This window comes from Gymnoscopelus braueri, assembly GCF_963280865.1.
Source record: "Gymnoscopelus braueri genome assembly, chromosome: 4".
Taxonomy (NCBI): Eukaryota; Metazoa; Chordata; class Actinopteri; order Myctophiformes; family Myctophidae; genus Gymnoscopelus; species Gymnoscopelus braueri.
The window spans coordinates 19,407,902-19,420,328 of NC_137605.1; positions in this window are offsets into that span (position 1 = coordinate 19,407,902).

The window sequence follows — 12,427 nt, forward strand, 5'->3', positions numbered from 1 at the left end:
TATAGAGCCCTGGGGACTTGGGTGTTGACCCAAGTCAAATAAAGGGTTTAAGTGGTTAAATGTTTGGTGAATGGGAGCGTAGCCTAGTTTAGCTCAACTCTTGGATGTTAATGAGATTAAGCAGATCCTCTTAATAATAAAGAACTTCTTCATAGATGGATGGATGGAGTAACTAAACTAAGCAATGTAGTAAAGATATACTTACTTACTGAGAAAATGTAGTGATTTGTAACTTGAGCTGATTTCCTTCCTAAACCGAATTAAATAAACGTCTGACATTGTTTTGAGTGGATGTTAGTGGTGGTATTGGTATGCGTGTACATTTACCCTAGCTGAATCATTAGAGCATGGCCTGGTCATAGAGTTGAAAATAAGGGGCCTGGTCTACATCTAGGCCACATTTGGTGCTTTTAAGACTGATTAGCGTGAAAATATATCCCTAAGGCCCAGGACTATTGCTGAAATATTGTCCATATAGGTGATTATGCTAAGTAAAGCTTATTACGCTAATTATGAAAATTGCCCAACATATGCAAGTTAGCATCCAGCAGTTTCTAAATGCTGGGGAGCCATCCTCAACATAACAAAACTTTGGTGTACTCAACATGTCCGGGTTCACATTCTGGCAAGTGGACTATGAAGGGGTTTAACCACTTTAACCCTACATCAGCTTATAAAAAATAACCGGTGACGGTGTACAAGCTAACAATGTGTCGCGATGCAATGTAGATCTGCTATTTTCAAAAAATCATGAAAAATGTGGAATATTTTCCAAACATTTCAACAACACAAATCTTATATGGGGGCACAATCTTATATGTCTGACTGGCACAAAATATTTTCAGATGGGGGTCCTAGCCAAATACATTAATCTGGGGGTCGTTGGCATAAACAGACATTTGAGAACTGATTTAAACAGTAACATCCTCAGTTTTAAATGGCCGATTGTAACTCCGCAAATGTGGTTTACATGGGTGCATAATATTTGAACCAGTCCATTTGGCTAAATTTGTACAATAGGCCTAGTTAAATTAACACTGAGTATATGGAACGAACAGCAACTCGTTTGAAAGAGGCAGTACAATTTAAAACGACTAGTCCCATTATTACAATTTACAGACGCTCATATTTATCCACAGCGAGTTAAAAGTGCAAAGTTAGAGTAAAAATCAACATTAATCCTGGTAGTGGGGTGCCAGGACACTCAAGTCATTTCAAATTCATGTAAAAGTTAAATTTTCACTTCTAATTTGTAGATAATGGTCTATAGAACAATTTGGCTCGAAGATATATAAACAAGATTGAAAAAAAAATATTGTTTTTGCCCAATTTCCAAAATGGCCAAAATCGGAATTATGATGTTTTGATACATTTCTTAATTTTCCCACAATTGCTGTGTAATATTTTTTTTTGTATTGCTTTATCAAGTCAATACTGTGTGAGCAATCAACTGGAGTTAAAATATTGATGTTTTGAATATTCTGGTATGGAAAAAAATAAAGATGGCTGCCATTTACATCGAATTACTTCAAATTACACCTAACTTCTATTAGGCCTGGACAGTCAGTCATTTCAAGTTGTTGTGAAAGTTTACTTTTCACTTCTAATTTGAAGATAAGGGTCTATAGAACAATTTTAGTTAGAGTGTCAAGAAACCAGATTGAAATGTTTTTGTTTTTTTTACCCATTTTCCAAAATGGCAACAATCGAAATTAGTCTACATGTAGGTCAGATTTCCAAAAATCTTAACCTTAAAGGCAAATTGTGTTTTATGGCATACATGGTTTTAGGGGTAATAAGGGGTGCTGGATCCAATTCTGCTGTATGCCCAGCTCATAAATGGCTCAGAATGGACCATTTAAAGGTGGCGGCCACCACTATGCTGAAATATATTTAAAACAACATATACTTTTGACTAAACCAGGTATAAACTGGATTTCATTTTGCTTTATTGGGTTTTCATATGGGTAATACAATAACATATTCTGATTAGAGATCAAATGTGAGGAAAGTGCTTATATTGGGTAAATTGTCATTTATTGGTGAATAGATTTACCAACCAACTTTATCCCATGACTTTATGACATATCTGCTGTACAATAAGTACTTACAATATATGGATTTGAAAAGCTCCCGACCTGGGACCATCAGGTGTATAGGGAAGATGGGCTACTCAGTGGGGATACAGTGAAGGGACATGGCCTATTATGGGCCAGGGTGTAAAGGTTGGTCCAAAGCTATCAGAACCCACTGTCTGGATGAGTGTAACAGGGCTATGGAGCCCCTCAGGTGGGTAGAGGGGGGTATGGAGTGGGTGGTGGGTTTGAGGTAATAGGGGGTCTGGTTTATGAGTTTAGTGAGCCTAGGATGCCCCTCGGGTAAAGGGGAGTATGGGGGTCACTGGATAGATCCCTGGGCACTTGGAGCATGGAAGATCAAAGTTATGGGGACCAAGAAAGCACTCCATCGGCTGATTCCCTTTCCCATCTCATAACAGCTGCTAAAGAAATAATGCTGTAAAGTGGGGCACTTGTGAGCCCAGGAAGAGTGCTCATAGCCGGTTAGAGAGTGTTGATATGTGAGTCGGTTGCTGGTGATGCTGGTTCAAAGAACTCCATGTGGTGCATGGCTATGCGTAAGGCCGACAGGGGTGTCCCCATGTCTGTCTGGATCACTGGAAACGTTCATCCCAAGTGGACCTCCATGCGGATCTGCTGGCTCTTCCTATGCCCAAGATAGGTGGTCGTGGGCAGACATAGGTAGCGATGCAGGTCAGTCCCCAGTGGTGTCAGGCAGACAAGGATATCCCTATGTCAGACTGGCTCACAGGAGAGTCTGGTTGTTTCTAAGTAATATTACCAGTGGTCATCAGTGACTTATCATTATGGCATGGGCTGTAACAGGTGAATACAGAAAGCAATGCTTGTCTGTCCGATAGCAGCAGGGACATGGCCCCTTGTGGGCCTGGAGGTTGGTTACACTAGGATCATATGGAGGAGAATGGAGCACAGGGCATCATGGACTGTTCACCTTTCCCCTTTAGCTGTTAAACAGCTCCAGATAAAAAGCAACAAGCAAAGGTTAACCCTATCCCTGCTACACTCCGCCTCTACCCGTTCCTAGACACCCAGTAGACACTGTATGTTCTGACAGTTCTGCACTGATCTCCACACCCTCTCCAGGCCCACAAGGGGCCATGCCTCTTCACTGTATCCATGAGCCCATCTAACTTATACCCCCAATGGCCCTGCTCAGCCCTCGAATCTGGAGCGTATCAAAACTGTACAGGGGAGAAGGGGGACAACCCAGGACTCCCTGGACTTCCAGCTGTCACAGGTTCCCTTAGGCCTAATTTGTTCCAAATTGTTTGTAATATCCCCTATAAATGACAATTTCCCCAATATACGTTTTAAACACATTCCTCACATTTGATCTCAAATCAGAATATGGGATTGGATTCTCCATATATGAAAACCTAAAAAGCTAAATTCAATCAAGTTTCTGCCTTGTGTAGTCAAAAATATGTTTTACGTAATATATTTCAGCATAGTGTTGGCCGCCATCATTAAATGGTCAATTTTGAGCTGGGCATACAGCAGATTTGGATTCAGCACCACTTAATACCCCAAAAAACATGTATGCCATAAATTAATAGAAATCCTGCCTACATATTGAAAGACATTTAACATGCTGTTCTGGAATGATTTATCTTAAAATGGAAAGTAATACTAATAATAATAATGATAATAATTTACATAGCAAGACACTGTAATGTTAGTTATTCAAGTAGATATATGGGTAGTGGAGACAAAAATGGAAATTAATGCTATTTCGACACATACGTTACGCAGGGGTCTTCAACAGGGGGTCCGGGACCCCTAGGGGGTCCTCAGAGTTACTACAGGGGGTCCTTCAAATCTTTGTGTGATATGATTTTTACCAGGTTGCCAAACCTGGTCTAACAAGAGGCAGACCTACTACTCATCATTCGACACCTTACAGATTTGCATTCGACAGATTCATTTGCATTCGACAGATTTGCGTCATTGGCTGTCCTTTAAGCCAATTTTCCCATACTCTGCACGGGGCGGCCTCGTCCTCCCAACCTATGGGACTAGACACGCCTCTCGCCTCTATGCCCAGTACTACACACGCCTGCTGTCGGATGCACGCTTATACAGTACTTGAGTAAATGTACTTAGTTACTTTACACCTCTGTGTGTGTTGTAGTGCGCGCGGGGGGGGGCTGTGGACAAATAGATATTAATCTAACGGCGTTCTTCTATTTCGCCGACTGTGTTGTTGACGGACAATGGATGCACGCTTATACAGTACTTGAGTAAATGTACTTAGTTACTTTACACCTCCTCTGTGTTGTATGCAGACAGACAGAACATTTATTTTTCGCCGACTTCACATCGCCCCTCCCCGCAGGGAAGGGGGTTCCCTGCCACAAAATAGATGGGGGGGGGGGGGCCTGTTGACAAATACATATTAATCTGGGGGTCCATGAACATGTTTGAGCACGCGAACGGCGTTTTCCTTTCGCCTCCGCGCCACCTAACCCAGTAGAGACACGAAAGGAGGTGGGGAGGGAGCCTGGCTGTGTTGTTGACGGACAACAGCTGCACGCTTTTATGCATTAACAACAAAAACACAACCTGGCGCAACAGTTGCGTGCATTAGCGCAAGATGAGGCCAAATGAAACGTATGAAAAGGCTACTACAGCAGACTACAGTCAAGTTGGACTGAATCAGGATATATGATATATATCATTTTAAAAGTCTATATACACACTTATATATTAAAACAATGATGTATTTAACTTTGGGGAATAAAATATTTGTTGAAAAAGGTGAAAAAAGTGAAAGAAATCGGGACACATGTGGAAAAAAATCGCGCACGCGCGCTTCGTGCGGAGTCCCCCGCCAAGCCCAGCCCCCCCTGGCATAAATGACTTCCAGTGTCCCTGCACTGAATGACTGAAACGGCTATGCCGTCGGTTTCAATCACCGTCACACAGAGTACTCACACGCGCATACTGAAATACTCTGAAAACAGCCGATCTACAAGCTCACAATCATTGTACAGTACTGGAGTAAATGTACTTAGTTACTTTACACCTCTTAACAGACGAGCATACGTGTTGAGGCTCCGAAAATCTGTACGAGCCACAACTCTGCGACCGTTTCACTAACTCTCGCCCCTAAACACGGTCGCCCCTGAACGCAACGGTCTGGGGTGAGCGATCAGCGCCGTTCTACCTCGCCCCTAAACACGGTCGCCCCGGATCGCAAAGAACGGTCTGGAGTGAGTGCTGCTCTGCCCTTCAGTGCATATTTGCATGCACATAATGATATTGTTGTTGTGGTTAAGTTGAAATAATAGTTGCACAACTTGTAACAATAGTGCTGTATCATTAATTTGTTGCAGTAATCAATTCATTATAATATACGTATAATGAATGACAGAATAGATAATATATATATATATATATATACTTCAAGAATGAATACATTTACCACTCAACTGAACAGCCACTCACCCCACCACAACATGACTCCACATACATTTACAGCTACTTCATGTTGGGCAGAAACAAGTCTCCACTAATTTACCAGCATTCTGTACTTTTTTACATAAATGTTTCCATTTCCTTAATTTGCATTTGTGAAAATAACTTTCATCTTGATTACTCATTTCAAAGATACATGTACACTGTCTTGTTTACTGCAAAATGTTATTGCTCCATTCCTTCAATAAAAACATCTATGAAAACATTGCCTCGGATATTATTTTGTGTCTTACACAAATACTTTCCCATATTTAGATGACTCTACTTATAATAATGACTGCATGTTTGACATTTTGCCCTGTACATGGCTGCTCTCTATCCCTCTTTCTCTCCACCTCTCTCTCCCTGAGTCCCCCCACTCTGATGCTGCAGTTGACCCATCTGACAAACACACGAGACAGACACCAACATCCCTACATTGTGACCGAGGCAGTGGTAGGGACAGAGACACAGACTGACAGAGACACAACCAGACAGACACCAGAGACACAACCAGACAGACACCAGAGACACAACCAGACAGACACCAGCGTGCACACACACACACACACACACACACACACACACACACACACACACACACACACACACACACACACACACACACACACACACACACACACACACACAATATTGATAGCCAACCAATGAACCTCTCTGTGGAGTTATTTTGGTTGCATTGGAATGGCTGAGATTTCATTTTAAAGACCACTTTCACATTTTGTGCTGCAGATTGGGGCAACAAAAGCCTGCCGCAACCTGGTATATTATGACTTTGTCACAACGCCTCGCGCTGCGAGGTGTTGTGAGCTTGTAGATCGGCTATTTTTGGCAAAGAGGTATAGGTGATGTGGGAAAAAATAGCAGACCACGTAAACAAAAAAAATTGAATCTGAAACACAATTTTATACGATATAGAGGGGTCCCTGCTTCATCTCTCTCTCAGCTAGGGGGTCCTTGGCCTGAAAACATTGAAGACCCCTGCGTTAGCACATAGACCTCTTCTGACTATTCTTGTGGAAATGTGCAGATAGCAGAAGAAATATTGTTTCTTTGGGAAATATGTGTGAAGTACCAGTTGCTACGCCTGATCCTGAATCCATAGATAACTCATTATGTTCATATTGGATAATCCAATCAAAAGATATAACAGTTCCAATATTGTTCTATGTGTGGGGTTGGGAACCGCTGACAGCCCCTAGAGGCCATTTTCTTTATCTGAGTGCTTGACACTCGAACCAGAAATGTTCTATAGACCCTTAACTTCAATTAAGTAGTGAAAACAAAACTTTCACATCAATTTGAAATTAAAACAACAAATTACCCATACTCGGTCCCCAACTATCTATTTTTGTCGATATGCGCCAATACTGGAAAATGAAATGGGTAACATGCTTGAAGTACCAAATGCTACTCCTGATCCTGTATCCATACATATCTCATATGTTCAGATCGGATAATCCAATCAAAAGTTACAATATATTTTGCTAGGGCTGGCAACTGCCGGCGCCCCCTAGAGGCCAATTTTTTTATCTGGGTGAAAAAATCTTCGACCAGAATTGTTCTATAGACCCTTACCTTCAAATTAGTAGTGAAAACGAAACTTTTACATGAATCGTAAATGAAAATTATTTTTCACATTGACACGGAACCCCACTATGGTCAACAAACGACATTCAGCAAGCAGAGAAAACAAAGGCTAAAGCTAACGTTTCAAATTAACTAGCCTTTAGCAGGTAAACAAACCGCCTGTCCTAAACAACTTGCTCTAAATAACATTATGCATCAATGATGTAAAGTTACTAAGTACATTTACTCAAGTAGCCTACTGTACTTATGTACAATTTGAGGTATTTGAACTTTACTGGAGTATTTTCAATACTTTTACTTCTACTCCACTACATCTCAGAGGCAAATATTGTACTTTTACTCCACTACAATTATTTGAAAACTTTAGTTACTAGTTACTTTGCAGATATAATTTATTATATAATATACATTAACCACTATAGCCCTATTTTATAGGCTATTTGAAAATAGCAGATCTACAAGGTTATAAGCTTGTAGATCTGCTATTTTCAAACATTTTTGTACTTTAACTTTTGGTACTTTGAGTATATTTTGCTGCCAATTGCTTTTGTACATTTTGAACACAGGCCTTTTACTTGTAAGAGTATTTTGATATTGTGGTATTGCTACTTTTACTTGCCACTACTGCATATTATAATATTAATACACGTGTGCATACCGTCTCCATGGTAACGTTCCGTTGATGTTGATGTGATGACGTCAGAAATAATGTCGCGCGCCGAGATCAACAACGTGAGCAGATCCACAAGCTCACAACTCGTTACACCTGCAACGCGTTGTGAGTTTGTAGATCTGCCGTTCGTAACGCAGTTTCCCATGATGCATCAGTAGCCTACTCGCCTTAAATGCAGCGGTACTTTTCAAGAGCTGTCAGAACATCACTCAACCAGCTGAAGAATAGTCAACTACTTGGAGCAGAGGAGAGGAGGATTACATTATTTCAGCCGTTATTGTTATTAATAGTGGAAACCGTGACTTAAATATGTGTTTGTCGATTTCGGACCGTGCTGTAGCTGTGCAACAGCTTACAACATATGGAATTAAAACACCGAACTTGATCAAAACTAAAGGAAGGAAACGGTCATCAACATGCAGCAACAAGGTGAGTGTGTATCATGGGATGGATGAACACCTGACTAGCACGCTTTGTCGTTTACTGGGATGTGTCATTTTGTCTCGTTCTGTCAGACCTGGGCCTGAATCAATGGATCCAACCGTTATGTGCAGATACAATGATGCTAATTTTTGGGTTTAGCAGCCAGGGTTAACTTGTTAGCATGTCATTTTTACTCGAGGACACTATATATGCATTACAAACTGTGATCAAGACTAGTTGATGAACAACAATTGAGGTCCTATATGTTTACTCTGGGTTTGTTACTGATAAACACATTAAAAGAGTCACAAGGTGTGCTGCAATAAGCCAGCTACTTTTCAAATGTGAACTTCCACATTTTTTTGTGTGAAATCACACCCACCAACATTCAGAGGAGGGATGTCTATATCTAAGATGATAAGATCCATTTGATAGAAAAAAAGTAAGCTTTACATCTGAGATTAAAGCTGTTTGAGAGGGCTTGAGTATCTTAAAAGGCACATTCAATCTATTTTATTGGTAATAATTTCCATTTGTTTTGTGAAATCTAAAATTCTGTTTTATATATGTTTCATCGCTCAGGTGAAGGTTTTCGGCGTACGGCTGGAGAGCTTACCTCACTATGATACTGAACATGGGAGTGTACCAAGGTAAGTGGAGAAAACAAATAAGCAAATAATGTCAGTTAATGTTCCTGTTCATAAGGTGTTTATTAATTTTTTTTGTTGCTCATTTCATGTCATGTCATGAAAAGGCCCGGGAGTTCAGAAAGGACCGGCACCTGTTTATTGCCTTCATCGACCTTAAGGCGGCCTTCGACACTGTAGACCACGGGTCCCTCTGGAACATCCTGAAGTCCCTCGGCGCCCCAACAAAAATCACCACACTCTTCAAGCAGCTGTACCATGGTGCGGAAAGCTGTGTGCGTGTGAATGGTCGGGACTCCGAGTGGTTCCCCATAAACAGCGGGGTAAGGCAGGGCTGCGTCGCTGCCCCAGAACTCTTTAACTGTGTCATTGACCACCTGATGTCAAGAGTCTGTGAGCGGGTCCCCGGGGTTTCACTCGGAAGCTACACTCTGAAGGACCTCGAATACGCTGATGACACCACTCTGTTCAGTGAGACTGCCGATCAGCTCTCTGAAGCCCTCAGCGTGTTTGACGAGGAGACCAAAAAGCTCGGCCTGAAGATAAGCTGGCACAAGACCGAACTTATGCACGTAGGCGACGGACCTGACCCACCACCCCTTCTGTTTGATGGCACCCCTGTCCACTTTGTCCCAACATTCAAGTTTCTGGGCTCGACAGTGTCCAACACCGGCAACCTCAAAATAGAGGTCGACCGACGCCGTGCCCTTGCAGCGTCCGTCATGCAGTCCCTATGGAGACCGCTGTGGCGACACCGGCACATATCCAGGGAGACAAAGCTCAGAGTCTACAATGCCTCTGTCATTTCTGTCCTCCTGTACGGCTCGGAAACATGGCCGCTGAATAACACTCTGGCGGCCAGGCTCGATGGCTTCGACTCCAGAGCCCTCAGGAGGATCGAAGGCATCACGTGGAGCCAGCATGTCACAAACCAGGCTTTAAGAGAGAAAACCCAACAGCTCCCAGCATCCCGCCTTGCAGCAATGCGACGAGTGCGCTGGTATGGCCACATCATCCGCCTGCCCGTGGAACACCCAACAAGCACCATCCTGGCCTTCAATCCCCAGCAAGCCGGTTGGAGACGTCCCAGAGGCGCCCCCCGCACCCGCTGGCTGGATGTAATAGCCCAGGACCTAAAGGCTTGTGATGTGACTCTGGCACAAGCTCAACACCTTGCCCACGACAGACCCAGATGGAGAAACCTGGTTGCTACAATTGGCTCTACGCGCCTTAGATGACAGCCCCGCTGTCTCATCTATAAGAAGTGCAAGAGGACTAAGTAAGTAAGTCTGCTTTCTCAGGTTTGTGGTGGATGCATGTTCGATGCTGCTGGATCACGCAGACAAAGAAGGCCTGTTCAGAAAGACGGCTTCCATTGCTAGTCGGAAAGCACTGAGGGTGAGTCATGGCTCTAGTTGACCTTGACCCAGAGAGAGGTCTAAAGGCAAACATTGTATCAGTTCAAAACATGCATTTTTGTGGAGTGTCACATAGGCCTGTTACAATTATTACATAATCGCCTAATTGCGATTATTTGAGATAATCCCAATAATATTTTGCATTATCGTCATAATCATTTACGTGTTGAAAAGCACACAATGCATCGCTTTTAAATCGTCTATTTCCGCAATTTTTTTATATTCTTTTGAAATTATAAAGTTATTAAATATGTTCGTAATTTCTTTGTATATTTAATTATTTGTCATATCTGCCTGTGGAATCTTTGCTTACGAAGCCTAAACGGCAAACAAATGCATTTTTTTAAAAATATGTACCATGTTCAATGCCAAAAAACACAATTAAATGATGATCGTGAGAGCCCTACTGACACTGTTGAAGTATAAATGAAGTCTAAACACAACTTGTTTGCATTGTTTCATCAGGCCAAGCTGGATGCGGGCGAGGAGTGCCTGTCCACAGCCAATCCCCATAATGTGGCCTGCCTGGTGAAGGAGTTCTTCAGGGAGCTGCCGGAACCCGTACTGCCCACCAAGCTGCATGATTCCTTTCTGAAGGCCCAGCAGCTGACCAGCGAAGTGGACCGCACCGCCGCCACACTGCTGCTGTCCTGCACACTGCCTGAAGGAAACCTCAGTGTGCTGCGCTACGTTTTTGACTTCCTCCACAGTGTGTCCAAGAGGTAAGAGTGTTCTCCAGCTTTTTGGAAAATCGTGAAAATGTGTGCAAATTTTTGTGTAGAAAATGTTTAACAAAATTATGTAATTGGCCGCGGACCCCCATCTTAAAATATTTTGTTCCAGGGACCCCCAGAAGCAAAGATTGAAATTAAAAATGTATATATTCATTCACACACATTTTCACAACTTTTTCCCCCAAAGTAGCAGATCTACAAGCTCATAACGTGGCCCTTGGTGCCGCACTATGCTTGTATATCTGCTATTTTGGAATAGGCAAAGAAATCTAAAGTGACACAGATCTTAATGGGTTAAACACATTATCATGTCCATACTTCCCAGCTCCATAATCTTTATTTGATAATGTTTCATCTGTCTGACATTCAAGAACAGTTCTTGAAGGACGGCAGATCAAATAAAGACAAATGTATATTGAACTGGACTCATTCTTACATAACTTGTGTATATACAGTGTACATCCCGTTCTGCTCACACCTGGTCTGACCCAATTGTCAGTGTTGCATATATATATATATATATATATATATATATATATATATGCAAATACACTTTTTTTTATACTGTACTGCTCTTCCAGATTTATGCTTGTGTTTTCTACTATGTGAGATCAAGTCTAATTCCCTGGCCAATAAATGGATTCCGATTGTAATCGTACTCTGTGATTGCTGTTTGTTTCTACCCTAGGAGTGCAGAGAACAAGATGGACAGCAGTAACCTATCTGTGGTCTTGACCCCTAATCTCTTTCCATCTGGAAAGGCAACTAAGAACATGGACGCCACAAATGAACTTCTCAAGCTGCAGACAGCAGCCATCCAGTGCTTCATAGAGAACGCTCAGGACTTCGGTAAGACTCTAGACGCCACAGTTCATTTCTAATCTATGCAATCAATTTAGACAACAAAATGACAGGTAACCACTTAAACCCTATATAATTCATTGACCGGGGTCCCCCAGGGATCTATACTTGGTCCCCATCTTTTCCCCCCTCTACACCAAATCTCATCACTACAAATATCCAATCTACAAGCTGTGTAGATGCTATTTTCACCAAATATTATTTAATGTATAATGCTATTAGGGCAAGGACGGTAAGGCCACAGCTTATTGGCCATGTTTGTAATTGAATGATTATCACCTGTTATTTGTTTAAAATAAACTAATTGTCTCCACCAGGGGGAGATGTTAGACTTTTAGTCATTAGGCAGAATTGGAATGTTAGGAATATGTTTACCCACAAAAACACACTTTCATTCTATAGAAAGACAAGCATTTTGCAAAGTTGTAGTGCATATTAGAAATGCTTACATAATACATCCCTCTAATACACTTTTGATTACTAACAGTTAGTTTGATTAATATGT